Source organism: Phascolarctos cinereus, unplaced genomic scaffold (assembly GCF_003287225.1).
Source record: "Phascolarctos cinereus isolate Bilbo 61053 unplaced genomic scaffold, phaCin_HiC Scaffold_5;HRSCAF=322, whole genome shotgun sequence".
Classification (NCBI taxonomy): domain Eukaryota; kingdom Metazoa; phylum Chordata; class Mammalia; order Diprotodontia; family Phascolarctidae; genus Phascolarctos; species Phascolarctos cinereus.
Genome location: NW_027555958.1, coordinates 397164302 through 397189546, shown reverse-complemented (window position 1 = coordinate 397189546; position 25245 = coordinate 397164302).

Here is a 25245-nt window from a genome sequence, read left to right as displayed (position 1 = left end):
GAGAGAGGAGGGAAAGGAGAAAAATTTGAAACTCAAAATTTTGTAAAAATGAGTGCTAAAAATTGTCCTTATGTATACTTAGAAAAATTATTATCATGAAAAAGAAAATACCACAGAGGTCATCAAGTCCAAGCCTATCATTTAAGATTGGCAGACTAACCCTAGAGATGTGAAATACTTTGTTCAAAGTAATAAAGACAGTCAATGGAAGAGCTGATATTTGAAGTCAAATCATTTAACTTTAAATCCACCACATTTTGATGATGATTTGACTACTTTAAGTCACAGGATCATAAATTTATAGCTAAAAACGCTTTCCAAATATGCTCTTTGACACACATGGTGACTAAGTTGACTTTTTAAACAAAATCCTCTTATTTTTTTTTAAATTTAGCACACTTTCCTCTGTACCAAAGTACTTTTTATGCCCCTTTCCACTGACTATAAAGGCAATTCTAAAAGCATATCGAATTGCAAACCTCTGTGTATGTATGTGTGTGTGTTTGTGTGTGTGTGCACATATATTACATATATAACATATATAAATATACATGTAACACATGTATACATATAACATATATGTATATATATAAATTTTATATATATATAAACATATAAATGTATATATTATATATATATAATTAAGGCCATAGATGGTTGATGTTTAATAAATGTTTGTTAACTTGAAATTGTCAAGTAGGATTTACTCACTGCTTTTTAGGGTATTTTACTTAGAATCTGTATCTTTCATAGAGTGCAATTAGTTGAAGTAAACACACTCTGTTTTAGTGGGGGTAGGGGAGTAGGCCAAAACAAATACAGGTGGTGGATGGGAGAGTTGACTAGAAGCTGGGAGGTTTAAAAACTGTGCAATTAGGGGCAGCATTTCCATCTTCCTTTTTTCCCTCTTAATCTGTAATTCCCTAGGCTACTTAGCATCCTTTTATTGAATTTTTCTTACCAATTCTTGTTGTTATTTCCAAACTGTTATTTTACTCTCAAACCCTTTATAAAGACTGTCTTTGATGTCCACTCATGCAGGTCCAGAAATGTTAGCTCATATAATATCTTGTTTTTATATAATGTTTTACTATTTTCAGAGCTAAAAACTGGAAAGGGTAAATATTATCCATGTTTTACTAATGAGGAAATTGAGCTTCAGAGAAGAAAAGAGGCATAACCGTAGCCACAACTATTGAGTGGAAAACTAGCCCTTAAATGCAATAACTTACAATGTTCTGAAAGGAGCACTGTGTTAGGCTCCAGAGGGCCTGAGTTCAAGCCCTCATCCTGCTATTGACTGGGCATATCGCTTCTTAGACCTCAGTTTTCTCATTTTTTAAATGTACATTTGGTACTTTTTTATTTTTTATTGTCATTCCTTCAATCCATAAATCCTCTGATCCTGTCTGATTCTAGTTCACCATTCCTTCTACTACATTATTTTACTGGGACCTCTGACAGTATGATTGGATCTAATACTACCCACTTCAGCACAGAGAAGTAATAAATTAGATTCTGAGTACCAATAGTCTTTTGAGAGTCTGTCATAGAAATGCTACATCTATTTCTTCTTTGAAATGAATTTATATCTTTTTATAACCTTGCCCTAAACTACCTTTCCAGGCTTATAATACATATCACCTTCACTTTCTGATATCCTGTCAAGCTGGTCTTTATATTTTTCACTGGTGATATTCCTTTTCTAGTTTCCACAACTTTTCATTGGCTAGTCCTCATATTTAGCATATACTCTCTCCTCATCGATGAATCCCTTAGTTGCTTCAAGTTATGGATCAAATATCCCCTTCAATATAAAACTTTTCTTCATCTCCCCAATTTCTAGCGTTCCTTCTTTAAGCAGCTAACTACATAATGTAATATGATAAGATATGAAACAATGTATTGTAATATATAGCATAACATAGTATAATGTAATATAATGTAATATATAAGTATATTCTATTCAATTATTATATTAGTGGTTTACACTGTTAGAATGTAATTTTGCAAGTAGAGATGATTTTATTCATTGCATTTTTATCCCTTGCACCTAGCAAAATGCTTTACACGTAGTGAGTCCTTAACATATCCTTGTTGATTGAATAAATTCTAAAATTATATATGTTTTACACTTCAGAAATGTTTGCAAATAAGCAAAAGAAAACTATTTAAGAAGAATTTGGCAAAAAGAAAGAAGAAATGTATTGATGTTTTATATCACAGAAGAGTATCCAGAGTGATAAATTTGTTTATGTCACGACACTTTCTGCAACACTACAAGGCCAGCAAAGCTAATCTTGCTGCAGACAGTACACACATGAAGCAAAAGTATAATTCATATTTATATTTAAAAATAGTTTACTTTTTAAAAGAAATATCATCTATGGAATATGCTAGCCTCTTTACACTTAACTGCACTCTGTTCCTTTATTCTGGAATAAGGGTTATCTTGGCCTCCAGTTTTACTTAATTAACCATTTGATATGACTTTCTAATACTGGTGCTACAATAATTTACTTCAGAACTGTCAGTCTATCTATCTGTCTATCTATCATCTATCTATCTATCTATCTATCTATCTATCTATCTATCTATCTATCTATCTATCTACCTATCTATCTATCTATCTATCTATCTATTTGTCTGTCTGTCTACCTTTCCATCCTCCCATTTATCATTTAGGATTCTATTATTATGTTATTAATGTATTACACAAATCTCTCTAAAATATGAAACATAGTCTGTGAGAATTACCTGGGGTTCAGAAAATGTAGAGACAGTATCCGTGGCCACATAGCTGTTAAGCACCACAGCAGGATTTGAACCCAGTTCTTCTTGACTACAAATAAAAAAAGCAATATGTTGATGTTATATTGTTGATAATGTTGTTGATGTTAATGATGATAATTGTTGTAGTTTTGAGCACTTTATTTCAATTTAAAATTGAAATTAAATTGAAATTAATTTACTTTAATTTAAAATTATTTGCTTAACTTTTGTGATAGAGAAGAACTAGAAATACTATCAATGCTCATAAATTAGGCAATAGATAACTAGAGAAATTATCAATGAATAACCATCTAATCTCAGTTTGTAGAATTCTAATGAAGGCTACCCATTCAATAACATACTTTTGTTTGTCTTATCCTCCAATAGAATGTAAACTTCTAGCAGACAAAACCATATCTTATCTAAATTTTGCAACCACTAACAAAAAGGGTTCAGGATATTTTTCTTTTTTTCCCCTTTTTTTCCACTACTATGTACCAATGGATAAAATCTCCTTTCTCCTTAGCAGAGCTATAACTAGGATTTTTTTTTCCACCTAGAGAAAATGTTAATGGGGAGCTTAGGAGCTTAGGATATACAATGGAAAACACTTAAATGGATAGAATCTTGCCATGATGAAGGGAGAGCCAAATTTCTATTTAGTTTGTGTTGAAGGACCCCAGGTGAGGTATAGGGGATAATAGTTACTTACCATAGAGAGGAAGTGCCTCCCCCCATCACTTAGATGTGGATATTGTATTGTATCTCCCTCATTAGACTGCTTTAAACACTTTGAAAGCAGGAATTATTCTTTAACTTTCTTTGTATCCCCAGAATTTAGAACAGTAATTTGTACATAATAGGTACTTAACAAATGCTTGTATACTTATTAACTACATATTTGTAAATCATTTTATTACTAGATGTGTAAATATACCTATATATCTGTAAATATATTTACATCTCTAGATAAAAATTTAAAATAAATTTAAAATACTTTATGACCTGGCTCAAACCTACATTTCCAACATCATTACATACGATAACCTCCTTACATTCTGAGATCTAACCAAACTGATCTATTCCTCATCTCTGACACTCTACCTGCAGTCTTCATGCCTTTTCATTGAACATTCCTCACTCTTAGTATGCACTATTTCTTCACTTCTGACTTAAAAGAAAAAAACAATGAAGAAACAATGCCAACAGGGCCTGTAAGCTACACCTATATCTAAGTTGTATTTACCAGTACATAGCCCATATTATTTAGATGGCTTGTTTGTATTTTCATATGCTTGCATTGTTATAAGAAAGTAATACAAGTTCTACATTGTACTTATTTTTATATTTCAGGGTCAAATGCACCAAAAATAAAATATCAGAATAAAAGCAACTAAAAAAAAAAACTGTTCTGGGACTAGATCAAGTTTGAAAATACAGAGATTATGATAGGAAGTAAAGCACAGAATGAAAAATAAAGTGCAATTAAATCATATCAGAGTCAGGCTACTTAACCAAAATTTGAAGTCAAAAAATTAACATTGATTAATAAACAAATATGAGCAAGGCATTGCTCTGTGTTCTGGAGCTAAGGGAAAAGTGATATAATTTCTTACTGTTGAGGAATTTCCATATTATATATGGAAATAAGAAGGTATGATTCAGGAGAGATAAAAATACAAAAGATTTATATACCTTTAGGATTTATTGTTTCTCCACCTGATCCCGATTTATGGCAGAGGAAAAGACATTACTTTACCTTTGTGGGATATACAAGGGAAAATACTTATATGGCTATAATCCTGCCATGATTAGGAGTGAGCTACTCTATTCAGTTTTGGTGGGAGATCACTAGGTAAGCTGTAGGAAAGAGCAGTTAAGACAGAAATAAGTGTGTTGGATATGGACACACTGGGATGTCCTCTCATTGTACTATCTTGACTCTTTTTTAAAATTATGATCTGTAAATATTTTTTCCAATTGTATGTAAAAATAGTTTTTGAATTCTTTTTTTAAATTTTGAGTTCCAGATTCTCTTCTTCTCTCTATCTCCTCCCCACTCATATAAAGGCAAGCAATTTGATATACACTTTAAATGTGAAGTCATGTAAAATATATTTACATATTAGTCATGTTGTGAAGCAAAACACAAAACCAAAAACCCAAGAAAAAGAAAGTATTTTTTAATAAGTTTGCTTCCATCTGCATTTTCTCTTTCTGTGGAGGTGGATAGCATTTGTTATCATTTAGTCCTTTCGAATTCTCTTGAATCATGGTATTGCTGAGAATAGCTAAGACATTCACAGATGATTATCACATAATATTACTGCTGTTGTGTACATTTGTCTGGTTCTGCTCACTTCATCTTATTTTTTTGGAGGAAGGAGGAATCATGGAGGGGTAAGTAACTTTCCTATGGTCACACAGCTAGTAAGTGTCTGAGGCTGGATTTCACCTCATTTCCTCTTGACTACAGGGTCAGTGCTCTATCCACTCCACCACCTAGCTGTACTTGCTCACTTCATTTTGCATCAGTTCATGTAAGTCTTTCCAGGGTTTTCTGAAATGATCCTGTTCATCATTTTTTATAGCACAATAGTACTTCATCACAATCATATACTACAACTTGTTCAGCCATCTCTCAATTGATGAGGAACTTCCAATTCTTTGCCACTATTAAAAAAAACAAATTGCCATAAGTAGTTTTGTACATATAGGTACTTTTTCTTTTTCTTTTTTTTTCAATTTCTTTGAGATAAAGACTTAGTATCCCCTATATTTTTTTTCTTGTTTACCTTTTTATACTTCTTTTAAGGATTATATTTGAAAGTTAAATTTTGTATTGAGCTCTGGTCTTTTCACCAGAAGTGTGTGGAAGTCCTCTATTTCGTTAAATATCTATTTTTCCTCTGAAAAATTTGTACTCGGTTTTGCTGGTCATGTTATTCTTATTTTTAACCCCAGCTACTTTGCCTTTCAAAATATCATATTTGAAACCCTCTGATCCTTTAATATAGAAGCTATAAAATTTTGTGTTATCCTGACTGTAGCCTTATGATATTAGAATTGTTTCTACTTTACCCTCTGTTTCTACAATATCAGGGTAGTTTTCCTTGACAATTTCTTGAAAAAAAAATTTTCTAAGCTCTTTTTCTGATCATGGCTTTTAGACAGTCCAAAAATTCTTAAATTATCTGTCTATAATCTATATTCTAGGTCAATTGTTTTTGCAATGATATAATTCACATTTTTCTTCTATTCTTTCACCATTTTGATTTTGTTTTGTTGTTTCTTAATATCTCTGCTTTTCTACTTTTTAAGGAGTTTTTTTTTTCATTTGGTCAATTAAGGAATTCTCTCTGGTAAATTTTTTTTTACATCTCCATTTGATCTATTTTTTTAAAGTGTTGTTTTCTTTAGTATTTTTTCCTCCTTTATGAAGCTTTTTACTTTTTTCCATGATGTTCTTGTATTACTCTCATTTTGATTCCAATTTTTTCCTCCATCTATCATTTCTGATTTTTAAAATTCTTTTCAAGCTCTTATAGCGATTATTTTTGGTCCTGAGAGCAATTTACATTTTTCTTTTAGGCTTTGAATGTAGCTGTTGTCTTCTGAGTTTATGTTTTTATCTATTTTGTCATCATAGTAACTTTCAGTGGTCAAGATATGTTGTTGCTGTTGTTGTTGTTGTCATTTGATAATTATTTTCCAGCCCTTTTTTAATTTTTAAGTTTATCCTAAAGTTGGACTGTGCTCCTGGGGTAGAGTGGGCACTGTCTCAACCTTCTGTTTTTTTCATGTTGCTGTTATCAGAACTAGTTCTGATGTTTGTAAATTCTCAGTTTTTCCAAGGTGCTATGATCTAAGGAGAAGTGCAGTCACTGCTCTTCTTGCTTGTACCCTTGTCTGTAAATGACCAGAAGCACTCTTTCCCACCCTGGAACTGTGACCAGGGGCCAAGTTACCAATGGCCACCAGCTTATATGTGCTAGTGCTCTTACCTACCCTGCAACTGGACACTAGTACATATATGCAATGAATCAGAGTACTACACCCAGTGCCAGCAAAGTGTCTACTGTGTCAGTTGTCTCACTTTCTTCTTTGGGTTCTGAGAGTTCTGGACACTGCCACTGCAATTCAGTAACCCACAAAGTCTGCACTGGCTTTCCAGGTCCCAGGCTGCCGCTAGCTTGCCTTGGTGCCTCCTGTGCTAGACTGTCACCCATTTTCACCTTAGTGACTTTTTCTGTCAACCTTTTAAGTTGTCTTGGGCTAGAAAATTGTTTCACCCCATCCTTTTGTTTCTTCTACTGCTACGGCATTAATTTCTAGGCATTATTTTAAAGTTGTTAGGAAAGGAATTTGGAAGAGTTCAGGGGATTCCCTGCCTGCATTCCATCATTCTGACCCTGCCTCTGGGTCTTTGTCCTCTTATGTAAATATATGTATCTGAATCAAAGTAAAGAAATTCTTGCCTTATTGTTTCTAAGTTCACAAAAAAAAGAATCCCTCCACCCATTTTAAAACACCACGATATAGAAGATGGACAAATATGTTACATTAAATTTTAAAGATTAAGGAACTGTGCAAGTGAAAGGTTAAGTGATGTGCCCACTATCATCTAGTTATTCATTGGCAGGACTTGGATTAGAAAGATATATGACTTCCAATGGAAAGATTATTACATTAGGCTATGTTGCCCTCCATTATGTTGTGATGAAGTGATCAGCAGTTGGAAAGTTAACAATGTGAGGAACCTTTCAAAGCTATCACAATATACTTTAATATGAACACAGGAGTCAAATCAAATGATTCTAGCTATTTGAAAAGTCACTGGAGACACTTTGTGGCAGCACTGCTTAATGACCAACCACTTCTTACTGACCTTGCTATATCAAAGAATAGCTATTAAGAGCTACCATATTTTTCAAAACCCAGACTTTTGTTTGCAAAATTCTTCAAGTGTAATACGTAGTGTTTATTACAACTATAAAAATGATGTACATCTTCCAACTTTCCCTGAGTAGTACCTATTTCACTTTTGAGCCAGGAACAATGTCCAGCTCAACTACTCCCTGTCCTCCAATGCTTATATGCTTTTTGAGAGATTGAAAATTGGCCTGAAACCTCTTGGATCCCAACAAATGTCTCTTACTAGAAACTTAAGCTCTGATTATTAAAAAAAAAAGTTTCTCTATGTTCAAAAACCCCAATTCATGACAATACCAGCCTGCTAGTTGCCTATCCTGTGTGTACCCCAAATAATGCAAGAATATCAATAGCCAGTATAGTCATTCATTTAGGATCATATCTAAAACATTGTCCAGAAGGCTTTGCTCAAGGACACTTATATCTGATAGACATAATCTAGAAATTACCATCACCTCAACTCATTCACTGAAGTCTTCACCAACCTGTTCCATTTACCTGACCCTACCCTTCTTATCACTGTAATACTCTACTTCCGAAGTTGCCTACTTCTCAAACTCCTGGAAATTTTAAGACAGAATCTTTAGAATACAAGCCACTCACTTCATGAATCAATTTCATCTACATTTAATTTGCTCTCTGTGTATCTACCTGAAGTCCCTCTTCTTTCTCTTTATTATCAAAGCTCACTCCCCAGCTATTTTGTGTCCTGAGTAAATGAATTCTACTTATGTGTTTCACATTCAAGGATGTGATTGTTCTTGTAATGCTGGGGGTGCTGACAACTGAGTCAATGTGTTAATATTCCAGCTTGCAAAGACAATCTGAAAGTCTAACGTAATATCAGATCCATGCCTCATAGAAATATTTATTCTCTGATGTCATATATGTTTGCTTTTTTCACTTTGCTACCACATTAATGCCATGTACATCTGTGAAAAGTAAAATCAAACATTTGGGAGGCAGAGTTCATAATTCAAAACAGCTTAGTCATGTATATGTCAAGGTAAGCTTGTACAAAAGATTCCTTTTACAGAATTGATTGACTTGCCAAAGTTTATCCATTTTTCCCCAGTGACACAGCCAAGCCATTGTTTATGACACTTAAACCCCCAGTAGCCTGTTCCATTAATAATTCTATTTCTCACTGTTTAAATATGTGAAACAGCCAGATGAACCAGAAAAATCAGAAACATCAGAACAATTTAAGGCTTTGGAATTTTTCCTTTTTATTTTTGACATTTAGAGCTTTTTTTTTTTTCTTTTTAAACTTCGGATATGGTGCTATGGGAATTCTTTGTAAGTTTATACTTCTATGATTACAAGTATGTGCACTAGTTTACATGGTGTGCCCATTTGGATTTCCTATGTAGCCTTGTCTGTCTTTTTCAGATAAGGTATCTGACTAGCTTATGTGTTTATGTTTTGTTGAGAATATAAAACTGCCACTGGTTGTCTGAAAGGAATTTCTGAAGCAGTATTTTATTCCTCTATCATATGATGCATTTGTATAAGGTAAGAAGAGAATATAGATAAACTCTACATGTTAGGCATCCTTTCCATTATATGTGTATGTATATACACATATTCTGATTTGCATTTATATTAATATTACTTAGAAATTTAAATACCTTTTTTGACCTACTTCTGAGTTTAATGTCAATGTGGAAACTGGGCAGCTAGTTTATAGGACTCTGGTACTAGACATATTACTGACAAAAGGTGTTCTCATAATGACTCATGGCGTAGAACAATTAGAAGGAATTGTAACAAATCCATAAGGAAATGTCATTATCTTTATGTTTCAAGGAAGTGATACAAAGTCATGATAGCCCAGCCTTCAAAGGAGATAAAAATTCCTATTATTCCCCAATTTTCTTTTGAAAGCAATCAACCATTTAAGTTTTTATTTGCCCTAATGCTATCAATGGTTCAGTTCACATATCCAAGGACCCACATTGATTTTTACTAATATATTTACACTGATTTTAACTTTATTGAATTTTTTTTATTTTACTATTAACCTTTCTGTGCCTCTTGAGTCTTATGTTGAAGATGAAATTTTCTGGTGAGTTCCGGATTTTTCATTAGGAAATTTTGAAAGTCCCATATTTCATTGATTGTCTATCTTCTCACCTGAAAGATTATGCTCAATTTTGCTGGATAGTTGATCCTTGGTTGTAGTCCAAGGACCTTTGCCTTATAGAATATCATATTTCAAGCACTCTAATTCTTCAATGTAGAAACTTCTAGGTCTTGAGTAATCCTGACTGTGGTCCCATGATATTTAAATTGTTTCTTTATGGCTTCTTGCAGCATTTTATCCTTGCCCTGGTAATTCTCTAATTTGTCTACAGTATTCCTTGGAGCTTTCATTTTGGGATCTTTTTCAGGAGGTGCTTGGTGGATTCTGTCAATGACTATTTTACCCACTGGTTCTAGGACCTCAGGGTAGTTTTCCTTGATAATTTCTTGAAAGATGCTGTCCCCATGCTTTTTTTTTTTTTTTGATCATGGGTTTCAGGTTGACTGATAATTGAATTATTTCTCCTCTATCTATTTTTCAGGTCAGTTGTTTTATCAAAGAGGCATTTTACATTTTCTTCCATTTTTTTCATTCTTTTGGTTTTGTTTGACTGATTCTTTATGTCTCATAGAGTCATTAACTTTCATGTGTCCAATTCAAATTTTTAACAAGTTGTTTTCTTCAGTTAGCTTTTGTCCCTCCTTTTCCATTTCTACATTTCCACTTTTTACAAAGTTCTTCTCTTCATTGAGATTTTATGCCTCCTTTTCCATTTGGCCAATTATACTTTTTAAGAAATTGTTTTCTTCAGTGATTTTTTTTTTACCATTTGCCCAATTGTATTTTTAAAGAATTGATTTCTACAGTCAATTTTTGTTCATCTTTTTCTAAGCCATTTATACTCTTTTCCATACTTCTCATTTCTTTCCCAAGTTTTCTTCTATCTCTTTTATTTGATTTTTAAAATCCTTCTTAAGTATTCTAAGAAGGCCTTTTGGGCTTGAGATCAGTTTATATTCCTCTTTGAGATTTCAGATACAGGTACATTTACGATGCTATCCTGTTCTGAGTTTGTGTTTTGATCTTCCCTGTTCCCATAAAGAAGAATCTATGGTCAGTGTCCATTTCTGCTTTTTGCTCAAGATATTTGCCTATTTCCTAGCTTTCAAAGTTTTGCTCTGCTTCTGGGGTACAGGGGCACTGTCCCAACCTTTTTTTGCTTGGGGCAAGGTGCCTGATCACTGGCTTTGGGTGCAGGGTCCCCAGGTACTGGCCACTGGAGGCTGTAGAGGTCTGGCAGCTTACTTGGTGCTGAGCTAGGGTCCTAGTGGTAGTGTCTGGTGTGTGCTAAGGACAGGTGGGGTTTTTGTGAATTTCCTCAGAGCTACACTGAAGCACTGGGGAGGTTTAGTTGCCAAGGGATTCCTGCCTGCCTGAAGCTGCTGTGGGATAACTGCCCACTGGCACACATTCTGGTTTTCTGAGCTGGAGTCTGCAAGTTACCCTGGCTGTGCCAAGGCACGCTGGGTGTCTTGGTGTTGGAGCTTGCCTGCTGCACTGCTTTGGGTCTCAGGATCTCCTGCTGATTTGCTGAGGTGGGGCTTGCTACTGGCTTGCTAGGATGACTCCTATCCTTTACTTCTTTCCTTCCACCAGGGTGTCAGGGACCTTTCCCCCAAACTTCCTGGGCTAAAAGACTGCTTCTCCCCATCTTTTTGCTGGCTGTTCTATACAAGGATTTTTCCTGAGGCGCTCTTTTCTGGTTTTTTCAGTGGTCAGTAAGGTGGCGTGAGTGCGATTTACTGCTTACTCCACCATCTTGGCTCCCGGAACCTATTTTCAAGGTCATAGATCTCTCCACACAAGTACATCCTGGTAACAACAGCAATGACATAAAAATTATGGCTATTGTCAGTATTTGCAGACTATAAGTCAAATTGATTTTCTAGATTCAGACCTCCAATTTCTGGAGTAATAAATATTTTGGAATGATTTTTATTAAATTTAATACCAAAAGTTTTCAAGAAAGAAACACACATCACATCATTATTAAATGATAAATGGTGGAGGTGAGGATTAAAGGGCAGTTTCAGGAAATTAGAATTAAAATCCACAAATTACATCTTTTTGGTTTTGTTACATATGATTTTTGTTTCAAATATTATTCACTATATGGATTTTCCCCTTCAAAGCATGTTCCCTCAGATTGAAATAAATTAATTAAGCCTCCTATTTTCTCATTGATATTTTTTCTGTTGCCCAACTTGGATTGTATCCCAATAGGCTTTCTGAAATGCCAATGTTTGTCAACATTCTCTTAGTTGGCAAGACCTTGGCCAACAGGTTTTATTTCTTATAAAAGCCCTATACACCCAATTACAGAAAACTTAGCTTTTTTGAATCATATTTTTCCATTTTATGAAATAATTCTGTTTCATTTTTTACCTTTCATGATGGTTGAAATAATTTAAATATCAAGATATAAATAAATTCTATATTAGTTAGTTAAATGTTAGAGACTACTATATTTAGATGAGTTCTTCCCTCCCTCCTTGGCAAAGTGAATAGGTCTTTTAAAAAATTGAACAAGAGAAGGGTTGTTGTTGTTGTCGTTTTCAATGAGCAAAACCTGGATGCTTGATTAAATGAAATGCCATTTTTGGAAATTCCTAATTAAATGAATCTTAATGTTGAAAAGATGCACCTGCCATTTGCCATGCATTGTACGTTCACATGTGATGGTTGTCAGCTCCTATTTGTTTATGTAGGTAGACTCAGTTAAGTCTCTAAGTTCAGAAAGAAATATATAATAAAACCTTCTCCAAAGAAGAAAGGTAACATAACATCCCTTATAAAATTCTCAGCATTTCTCTAAATGTTTTCCAACTATAAAACCAGGTATATTTATTATGATTTTTATTGCGACTACACTAGACAGAGTAAAATGGGCATTTAACTTCAAATCTATTTATGCAAGTCATGTTTCCTGTACCTATGGCTTCTGGGCTACTTATTGCCTATACCATTTATTTGTCAATGACAGGCAGATATTATCTTGGTAATTTCTATATGTATATATATGTGAGTATAGCACGCAAATTTTCTTTATCCCCAACCAGATTTTAAGTTATTTGAAGGCAGATACTATGCCTTAGACCACTTTATATTCATTGCACTGATGCTGATAATGCTGATGATGATCAAGGTGATGGTGGAGAAACAGAAATAGAAGCAGTAGAAGAAGAAGCAATAGAAGCAGGAGTAGAAGGGAAAGGAGAAGCAGAAGCAGGAGCAGGTACAGGACCAGGAGCAGAAGCAGAAGGAGGAGGAGAAGAAGGAGAAGGAGAAGGAGAAGGAGGAGGAGAAGGAGAAGGAGAAGGAGAAGGAGAAGGAGAAGGAGAAGGAGAGAAGGAGAAGGAGAAGGAGAAGGAGAAGGAGAAGGAGAAGGAGAAGGAGAAGGAGAAGGAGAAGGAGAAGGAAAAGAAGGAGGAAGAGGAGGAGGAGGAGGAGGGGAAGGAAAATCACATTTATATATTATTTTAATGTTTTCAAAGGGTTTTCCACAAAATAACACTAAAAAGAAGATTGGAAAACATTAATATCCCATTTTTATAGGTTACACAGATTAGCTCACAGAGGTCAAATAAATAGTCAGAACTGGCACATCCAGTGAGTGGCAGTAGTAATCCTTGAACTCAGGTCCTTTGAGTTCACAAATAATGGAATTACTTCTCTCTCTCTCTCTCTCTCTCTCTCTCTCTCTCTCTCTCTCTCCACACACACACACACATACACATGTGTGTGTGTGTGTGTGTGTTGCATACTTTATCCCCAACTAGATTTTATTTGAAGGAAGGTATCTCATCTTAGATTACTTTTATTCATAGCCCTGATGATGATGATGATGAAGGTGATGATGGAGTAGCAGAAGAAGAAGGAAAATAATTTACTTTTATACATTATTTTGGTATTTTCAAAGTGTGTATATACATGCATATATTATACATAGTATGTATATTGTATATATGTGTATATATATATATGTGTGTGTGTGTGTGTGTGTGTAGAGATATAGAGATCAGTCTATCTATACATACATTCACAGATATGATATATATCTATATCATATATATATATCATATGTATTTGTGAATCACACACATTCACATATATCCATTCAATTAAACTTGACAATATTTATACAGTACATTGTACATGAAATGCACTCTGCTAGATGCTGACAGATACTGAAATGATATAATACACGTCTTACACGAAGAATTTATTATCTCATGGGGGAGACAAGAAATTCACATAAAATGTAAAATTAAAAATGAAAATTTTAAGTGCAAAAGATTAAATTCTTCAACTGCATGATAACAGTGTTTTTTTTAAAGATGATTTGTATAACTCCAAGTTCTAAATTTTCAGATTCTTTGATTCCATTTAGATACACATGTACACGTGCAGGTGTGCCTATATTTTGTTTTAGATACATAATAGCAATGAGAGAGAAATTGTAAAATCATCCTTGCTCATTAAGGTTCCCCATGCTCTATTCAGGAATGATAGCTCCAACATGGCTAATTACAATTGGCCTAAATTCACTCTGTAATTATAATTGGACACATTATTCTTCACTTTCTGTCTTAAAATTTTACTATCCCTGTACACTATTAAACAGCCATGGATTTAACTCAAGGAATACAGAAATGGGTAATACATTATTTTATTTAAAATTGTATTTCTCACATTCCTATGAATCTAAAGTCCTAAAATGTTACTATTGGTTTATCTTTACAATAATTTAACCCCATGAGTATTCAGGTGGGTAGTTAATGATTTACATACAGTATCTCAATCCAACATGTCCCCCTACCATATCTACAATAATATGATCCTATGACTTCCTTCCTGTCAGTATTACAGAGTTTTATTGTGGGGGGGATCTTCATTAATTCATTCAATCTTCTTACACTATTTACAAAAGTGTCTAAATTTGTATCGTTTCTTTAAAAAAATACAAAAAACAAATAAATCATAAGGAAAAGTTGAACGTAAAAGTAAATCTATTTTAGCTGAAAAAAGGCGTGTCCTCTTCATGTAAGATCCTGTTTTAAAGGCTTGGTATTAATATAAGTTTGCCATTTTCTGCTTATACTGTTTTTGGATTAACCAAGTCCATTAATTTATTAGTTTCTCTTGAGTATCTCTGTTGCTTTAGCCATTCATTTGAACCCTTTATAGTATTAGGTAAAACCTGAGATGATAAATTAACAGAAAGCTTAAAAAAACTGCCAGCCTCTTTCAATGAAAGTGATTCATTAGAAAACAATGGATAATTAAAAGGAGGTTACCTCCACATAAAGTATAGTAGGCTTTTATTAAGATTTTTTATTAGGTATGCTTGAAGAAGACAAAAGTATGTTTTGATTGTGGAGGGTAATGATCTGAGATAAAAAAAATATATGAGCATGTGAAAAAAGTAGCAAATTAAAATGATTCTGAATTTTCACCTGAAATTAAAATCACCTTTTTCCATGGCACAAATTTATCATTGTCTCCTAATTTCAACAAATATTTATTTATTACGTTCTATGTGCATGAAAAAAAAAACTGTTCTGTGAGCTACATATTAAAACATGAAAATTTAGTGTTATACCTGCCTCAAGAAATGTATAATGTTATATGGAGGATAAGAACTATTTATTTAAATGAACATAATATGAATAAGTATTCGAAAAGTTCAATGAAGGATCGAAGGCCCCCAGGCAATGAACTATAAAAAATCTGAGCAGGCAATTACTATAATGACCACATTTGGCCAAAGAAAAGAGGAGAAACAATATTTCCCTATTTAACTAAAGTGGTAAGGGACTATTGGCATGGAACAATATCATATCCACTATCAGGTTTCATACATACATACACACATATAGTGTGTGTGTGTGTATGTATATATATATATATATGAGATATGTGTGTGTGTGTGTATGTGTGCACATATACGTATGTGTGTGTATATGGATGGATGGATATTCCCCTCCAAATAACTTTAAATATATATCTTAAATACAATTTAGAGTGTCAGAGACAAAAAAGTCTGAGGTGAGACTTTTTTTTGAGCCTTAGAAAACTTAAGTGGGCAGCAGGAGAAGTTTGTGAAATTAAGATGGGCCATCAAGAGCTTACACAGGTGACTGTAGCAACAGTGCCCACAGAAGAAACAGCTTCAGGAGCTCTCAGAGACATTAAGTGGGTTGGACAACTAGCCAAAAAGAGATTTCTGGGGACCCTTTGCTGGCACTGGATACATCTGGTAAAGATTGGCAACTGTGTGGCCCGTAGCAATTTCTGAGTTGTAGTTCTAAGAGAAAGAAGAGCTCTGGGCATAAGTCAAAGTGAACAGGAACCATGTACACAGTTCCAAAACAAAGAGGAGGAGTGCTTGTGGCTGGAAAGGGCTGGGGGCCCTTCCTGGGTAAAGACCAGAGCACAGACCAGAAGAGCAGTGACCATATGTCTCCCAAGATCACACTTTCTTGAAAGCAACAAAAACTTGCAAACTCCTAGAAATACCTCTGAAAATAGCAGCACAAAAAATGCTGAAGCTTGGAATTGTGTCTCCCCAACCCCAGGAGAGCAGAGACAAGCTTAACCATGAAGTTTAAAGTCAAGAAATATGCTGGAAAAATGAGCAAGCAAAAAAAAGACCAAAGAAAGTTACTTTGGTGATGAAGAAATTGTTCTTGAGTCATTTCAATTGTGTCCAGAATTTTATGACTTCATTTGGGGTTTTCTTGGCAAAGATATTGGAGTGGTTTGCTATTTCCTGGTACAGCTCATTTTACAGATGAGGAAACTGAAGCAAACATGATTAAGTGACATGACTAGGGTCACACAGCTAGTAAGTATTTGAGGCCAGATTTGAACTCACAAGTGAACTTCTTCACTTCATGAGCAACACTTTATCAGCTTCATCACCTAAGACCAAGACTTATACATAGAAGACAATAAGGTGAAAACAGCTAGGGGGGAAAAAAAACTTCAAGAAAAACTGCTAATTGGATCCAAACCCAACAAGAATTCCTGGAAGAGGTAAAGACAAATCTAATAATGGTAGAGGAAAAATTGTGAAAATAAAAGAGTAAAAAGATAATTAACTGTGTGGTATAGGAGAAACAGCAAAAATACTAAAGAAAATAACACTTTAAAAAAAGAATTAACTTCTGCAGAGTTACAGGATATAAAATGAATCCACATAAATCATAAGTATTTTTATATACTACTGATAAAACCCAGTAGGAAGAGGTAGATAAATTCCATTTAAATTAACTGTGGACAATATAAACTACTCAAGAGTCTACCTGCCTAGACAAACACAGGGATTATACAAACAAAATTCAAAACTCTTTTCACTCAAATAAAGACAGATCTAAGCAATTGGAGAAGTGGTAATTACTCATGTATAGGCCAATCCAATTATAGTTCGAGGTAAGTTAATCTACTTATTCAGAGTAATACCTATCAAAGTACCAAAGGTCAAGGATACCAATGGAATCAATGAAAACAAATATGAAGGAAGGAAGACTAGCAGTTCCAGATTTTAAAACATATTACAAAGCAGTAATCATCAAAATAATCTGACACTGGCTTAAAAAAAAGAGTATTAGATCAGTGCAATATATTAAGTAAATGATACACAGTAGTAAATGACCACAGTTATCTTGTGTTTGATAAATTCCAAAATTCAAACTTTTGAGGTGAGAAACCAATATTTGCCAAAAATTTCTGGGAAAACTGGAAAGCAGTTTGACAGAAACTAGGCATAGACCAACACCTCCAACTGTATAACAAGATAAGGTCAAAGGGGTACATAATTTAGACATAAAGGATGTTAACATAAGCAAATTAGGGGAGTATGGAAAACATACTTGTCAAATGTTTGGATAAGGAAAAAGTATTGTCAAACAAGAGATAAAGAGGATAATGGGAAGTCACATGGATAATTTTGACTACATGAAATTAGAAAAGTTGTTACACAAACAAAAATAATTCAGCCAAAATTAGAAGAAAAACAAAATTGGTAAAAATAAATAAATAAATAAAGCATTTCTCTGACATAAGCATCATTTCACAAATATAGAGGTAATTGTGCCAGATTTATAAAATATAAGAGCCATTCTCCAGTTAATAAATGGCCAAAATATATAAATAAGCATTTTTTAGGAAAAAATAAATTAAAGATATCAATGGTCACATGAAAAAATGCTGGAAATCACCATTGATTAGAAAAATGTATATTAAAATGATTCTGAGGTACCACTTATCAGGTTGGCTAACATTACAGAAAAACAAAATTACAAATGCTGGAGGAGATATTGAAAAATTGTTACATTAATGCACTGTTTGTGGAGTTATGAACTAGTACAGCCATTCTGAAGAGCAATTTGGAATTATGAACAAAGGGCTATAAAACTGTGCTTAGCCTTTGACCCAGAAATACTATTCTTAGGTCTGTATCCCACAGGGATTTTTTTTAAGGGAAAAGGATGTATACATGCAAAAATTTTTATAGAACCTCTTTTTTGTGGTGACAAATAATTGAAAGCAAAGGGAATGCTCAACTTGGGAATGGCTGTACTAGTTGTGGTGTGTGATTTTAATGGAATACTGTTGTGCTATAAAAACTGATGACTTTAGAGAAACCTAGAAAGACTTACATGAACTGATACAAAAAGAATTGAGAAGAACCAGGAGACTGCTTTACATAGCAACAGTAATATTACAAGGGTGATGAACTATAAAAGACTTAGCTATTCTGGTCAAGACCATGATCTAAGCAATTCTGAGGGACTCAGGATGAAGAATGCTATCCACTTACACAGAGAGAACTAATGAACTCAGATACAGATTTGAGCACACTTAAATTTTTTCTTCTTTGTTTTTATTGCTTTATTTTGTTTTTGTTTTCTTTTGTAACATGTACATATGGAAAAGTTTTGTATGACAGAACAAGTACAATCTACATAAAATTGTTTGCCTTCTCAAGGAGATGGGAGTTGATGAAGGAAGGGAAAGAATATGGAACTCAAAATTTAAAGAAAAAGAATGTTAAAAATTTTTTATATGTACTTCTGAAAAAATAAGACAAATTAAATTAAATTATTAAAAAAGACAGAAAAAACCCATTTTCATGTTATTGGGATCAATAGCACAAAACAGGAATTTACATGAATAATTTATTTTTTCAATTTTATTTCCTTGAGCCCTATGTGAATAGCATTTTGTTTTAAAGAAGGCTGAATTTGTGGGTGGCCAATAATCTTGGACTGCTTCATTTGTCTGAAATGTTAATTAAAATACACTAAGGAAGGAAATCAATGACAAGATAAAAGATATTTGAAAAGACGCATCTTAATAAATGAATATGATTATAAATAGTAACTCTAATCCAAGGTTAGTTTAGGTCTTTCTCTAGTCTGATGTTGTCAGAGAGGTTACTTTACCAGGGTCCTTGGCTAATTTTTTTTTTAATGGGATCTATGATTTCATTAGTATGGGGAACTCTAGGTGAGGAAGTTCTACCAAATCAGGTAATCACTTTCTTTGCTATTTAGTTTTAAAGAGTTACTGAGCCAACAGAGATATTATATGATTTGTTTAAGGTCATTTAGCTATTGTGTTTCAGAGGCAATACTTAAATCTAGATTTTCCTGACTCTGGGGGTGATCTCTCTCCATTAAACCAAATTGTCTTCAGAAATTGTGTTTTCTCCACCCTTGGGTTCACCCCATTCAAACCTCTGCTCAGTGAATCTTGTGCCCTATGTTATGGGGAGCTAGAGTCCTAGGACTCTTCACGAAGTCTCTTGGCCATTAACCACTTAAGTTTTCAAACTTTCCCTTTACAAGACCCCTTTTATTACTCTTTATTATCATCTTCTCTCATTAGATTGTAAACTCCTTGAGGATAAGGACACAGCTACTTGTACTTGTGCGTTCCAAGCAATTAGCACTGTACCAAGAACATAGCAAGCATATAATAAATCTTCCTCTTTATCCCTATCTTTATCTATCTTTTCCATCTTTCTCTCCCTCCCTCTCCTGTCCTCTCCTCTCCTATCCTCTCCTCTCCTGTCCTCTCCTTTCCTCTCCTCTTTCTCTCTCATTGCTTCTAGTTCTAAATATATGATTCTAATATAAAGATGAGTAAAATGAGACTCAGAGAAATACAGTAATTTGTCTACTGTTTTGTTACTAATCAATGCCAGGTAAAATTTGAACCTAAATCACTCTTGATCCAGGTTTTAATATTCTAGCCACTTCTCTACATTTTTCTTCATTTATAAACATTCTTCATTTACAAACAAATCAACAGAGGTAAAAGCTGTCTCTTATATTTTTGGTCCTCTTATGTTGCTCTGGCTCTTGCATTATTTTAATTAATTATTTTTAGTTTTCAACATTCACTTCCACAAAGTTTTGAATTTTAAATTTTCTCTCCATCCCTCCCCTCCTCCCTCCTGAGAAAACAAATAAATATTCCTTACTATCCATATTCAGTTCTCTCCAGAGGTCTACCATATATAATTTTTCTAAACTTTTTTTTTCTTGCTTATTTTGTAGTTAGATTTATCTATTTCAGAGAGAGGGAGGTTGTTTTGCTATCTATTTCTTCCTGTAACTCCCTGAATTTCTCCTCTAAGAATCGGATGCTATACCACTTGGTGCATATATGTTTAGTAATGATATTACTTCATTGTCTGTGGTGCCTTTTAGTAGGATATAGTTCCCTCCTTGAGCCAAAAGTAAAGTTTAAACAATACTCACTTCCCTCCCTTCTTTCCCCTCTACTTTAATGTGTCTTTAATGTGATATAATTTACCCTTCTCTGTCTCCTACTTTCCTCTTCTCCAGCTACAATCCATTTTCACCATTTAAGTAGTTTTTTTCTGTCATCATATCAAAATTAACTTAGACCCTCCCCCTCTGTCTATGTATATCCCTTCCAAATGTCATAATAAAGATACAGATCTCAAGAGTTATAAGTATCGTCTTCCCATGTAGGGATGTAAAGTTTACTTTTATTGAATAATATGATTTTGTTTTCCTTCCTGTTTGCCTTTTTATTCTTCTCTTGAGTCATGTATTTGAAGATCAAATTGTCTGTTGAGCTCAGGTCTTTTCATCAGAAAGGTTTGGAAGTCCCCTATTTCTTTGAATGTCCATCTCTTTCCCTGAATGATTATGCTCAACTTTTCTGGGTAGTTGATCCTTGGCTGTGATCCAAACCTCTTTGCCTTATGGAATATCATATTCCAAGCCCTCCAAAGTTTTAATTTGGAAGCTGCAAGGTCCTGTCTAATCCTGACTGTGGTTCCATGATATTTAAACTGTTCCTTTCTGACTGCTTGCAGTATTTTCTCTTTGACCTGGTAATTTTGGAATTTGGTGATAATACTCCTTGGAGGTGATCAGTGGATTCTTTTGATGACTATTTTACCTTCTGTTTCTAGGACCTCAGGATAGCTTTCCTTGATGATTTCCTGAAAGATTCTGTCCAGGCTCTTTTATTCATCATGATTTTCAGGTAAACCAATAATTTTAAAATTGTCTTCCCTAGATCTATTTTCCATATAAGTTGTTTTATCAACGAGGTATTTTATGTTTTCTTCTATTTTTTTTCATTCTTTGGTTTCTGTTTGCTTGATTCTTGATCCCTCATAGAGTCATTAGCTTCCTCTTGTCCAATTCAATTTTTTTTCAGCCAAGGACAAGGTTTATTAAAGATGTGCCATATTAACCAGTCTCTTAAATAATCTGATCACCTATGAGCTCTTGGCTAGGTTGTAAAAATCTGAGCAGTGGCTAGATTTTAAGAATCTGAGCACCTTAATGGAGACAAGATGGACTTTATATACAGAAAGACTGTGGGAGGGATCTAGGAGTGTCCAAGTAGTCTTCTGGGATTGTGAGGTAATAGAACACCAGGACCACTTGGCCCAGGGAAAATGGAGCCTCTCTAGGATTAAGGGTGGGAAGTGGCCAGGGGCCAAAGGGAGGCAAAACAATAGAGGGCTAGGCTAGATTAAGGGTAAAATAATTGGGAGATTGGGTGTAACACAATGAAAGGCTAGCTGATGGGATTATAGCCTCAGGTGAATGCCAGACATTTGGTCATGTGGGAAAGTCCAGAGTTTTTCCTTTTTGGGGTCCAGATCCCATCCTCGTCATTCCCCACTCAAACAAATGGGACTCAAATTATTTTGGGGTAAAAGATGATGATTTCAGCTTCTGAAACTGCTTCCTGCTGGCAAAGGGCATAGAGCTGTCCTTACTTCTAGGGGGTTCCAAAGAGGAGGTTGACTGGAACTGAGCACAGGCTGCATCCAGGAAATGATGGGGCAACATAGGCTGCTCTTTGCTACCAACTGTAGGTGAATGGCCTGTAGTCTGGAAGACACAAATCTGACAGAAAAGACTGGAGGTCCTAGATATGACAGGATAAAACATCCTTAGCTCTGTTTGGATTCAAATAATTCAGTTTTCCAACCATGCAGTATCAAATCCAGGTCATAGCTCAGGAATAGCCAGGTGGTAACATTCCTTTTCAAAGGAACATAAAGGGAAAACTGAGCCAGGAGGATCACATCTTAGACTGGAGCCAAAATTGTACTCTCAGATTTTCCTGATGCTGACTTCCCACCAGTATCACATTCTCTGAGTAGCTTGTGGCATGTCTCTCAGATGGTGGATTATTGATTATGGATGAATTATTATGATCCATCAGATAACTCAAAACATGAGCTTTTACCTCACACAGCAAGTTTCACTAATCACTGCTTAGGAAAAACTTTTCTAGGCTTTACATCTTGAACTTAAATTTATCCTGGTTTAAAAAGCCAATCTTTAAAAGATTTTTATACACTTGCAAATTCTCAGCAAGTCATAATCCAAACAATCTTTTTGGCAAATTTATACATTAAAACAATGACCAACAACAGCCAAATAATTTTAGTGGTAACTTAATTATGAAAAGTTGCTTGACATAATACATGATACAAGAAGTTCAACAGTTTGAAACCTGAAACAAAACCACTATCAATCAGGTAATTTCATTTTGTTAAATGCATTTCCAAATTACTTTACACAGAGAATCAACATCTCATCATTAACAACTTTAAAAGGCCAGCTTCTTTCCTTGAATAGGATGTGCTGAACCTGGATGATGCTTCCAGGTAAAGGTTGCCCTAGGGCCCAAGGCCATTGGGAGTGGGGCCCATGCTGTAGCTGATGTCCCACCCCTTCCTTCCTATCACCTGGTGTGCGAGGGTGAAATCAAAGGGTGAAACTCTCTTCTCCTATGAGAGTTGTTAACAGATACCCTCTAGACTCAAGGGAAGAGAGTTACTAGGTTGTTGTACAGAGGTGTTTCAAAACTCCTTAATGATCTATCACGAAACCTCCAGAATCTAGCAAGATATTTTTAGCTGTTCTAACTTTTCCTTGCAACCTCTATGAAGGTATATCCAGGAGTTTAGAGGGAAGGGAGTAAGTAAGCCTCAGGGCTTACCTGCAATTTTTCCCATTTTCTGGCACCTAGAGAATTGACATAACTGGACATATGCTTCCAGATTGCAAGTCCTTCCTGAAAATGTGAGTATGAATAGACATAATTTCAATTACAAAACTTGATCTGTTTGAAAATTTTAGTGCAGAAAGATATTATGGTTACTCAGCACATTTACATTTAACTGATTTAAGATTTAAGAGAGAAAAATTTTTAAAAAGGGATCATATGTTTACAGATTTGGAATCTAAAGAATATAGACATGTTAATGTATTCATATGTCTGTATAAGAATATAACATTTTCGTATTGAGAGGTATACTTATAAAATGACTATTGATTAAATAGGGAAAATTTATATAAATGATGAGTTACCATGAGAAAGAAGGAACTGATTTAAGCTTTTTAAATATTTAGAAATTATTGAAGATAGAGGTCAGCCTAAAAATTGAAGAACAGGAGAAAGGGAATACTTGGCTTGGTGCCAAAAGTAGCAATAGAGTTGTTTAAAGAGACCAGCAGTAGAAATAGTCTAACAAGCACACTTTAGTTAGTTTAGTTACCTTTTTGTCGGTTAAATAAAGACTTTAGTTCCAGCTATTGCCCTTCAATGACACCTAGGCCTTAAGAGAAAGGAAGAGTCTCAAGGTTATTGCCCTTCTGTTCCCTCTAATTTGATTAGCAAAAGCAGAAAGGACAAAAAGAGATACTGTAGCTACTTTGCTAAATTTGCAGTGTTTAGAACAGTTTGCCTTACTCAGTTAGCCAAGCTGAGCTTTTTTTATTTAACTTTTTTCTGATTGGATAATTTTGATGAGCAAAAGCCTGACCAGTTTGGTCTATATAGCCTGATGAGGTTTTTTCTTCTATAATTAAGAGGGAACTGATATCTAAATTAATAGGTAAATCTTTACCATCACTTTTTTTAAGGAATTGCTTTTAGTAGGAGAGAAAAAAAAATGGACCAGCAAATAAGCAGGAAGAACAGAAATATTTTCATGTAATACAGATTTTTTAATGGATTAATAATAATACAGCCTAAAGTAAAGAATTGAATTACCAAAGCACAGAAATTCTTCTTCCTCATGTACTTCTCTACCAAGTTTATTAAATATATGTCCACTCTTCTTTACAGACACTTAATACATTGGTAGGCGTGTGATCCAGATCATATGTGGATTAAGATATATTTTACTGTTCTTGCCAATTACTTAACAAATATGTACTTATCATATTATTATTGTTGTTGCTTCTTTTTTGCCTTATTGCTGAGTAAATGGTTATGCTTAACATGTAAAATTTCCATTTTTTGGTGATTTATGGTTTATATAAGAAGAAATAAATTGACGATAGCTCAAGAGCTAAAGTGATGAGTAGGGGGATTATATTTTACCACAAGAGGATGACCTTTATGACCCTTAGAGGATATTAATGAAAACAAATACTGAATCTTTCTCTGAAAATCTAGATACTCTAGTATGAGAGCAGTTAAGTAAGCGTTCACATGCCTAAAGGAGAAAAGTGTGGTTACTATAGAATGTAAGCATGACATCCATTTGAATTACACCAGATGTTCAGACTCTTTGAGTAAAAAGGACATTTTAGTTTCTTTATTTATGTAATTCCAGATAGCTATCCAAAATGGTTCCACTGGTTTGGTGTGCCACAAACCATGTATCATTGTTCCTATATTGCCTTTCTATAACTCATTGAGATGTGATTATTCTCATTATTTCATCTTTGCTAATTTTAAGGGTGTAAACTGCAAATTTGAAGTTGCTTTGATTTACATTCACTGGTTGTATTCAGGTGTAAATGTGTAGTTATTGTTCTTTCTACTTTCATTGTTATAATCATTGTATATGTTACTTTCCTGGCTCTTCTTGCTATTCATTCCATCCCTTCATATGTCTTGCAACTTTGTATTCACCATATTTTACAATA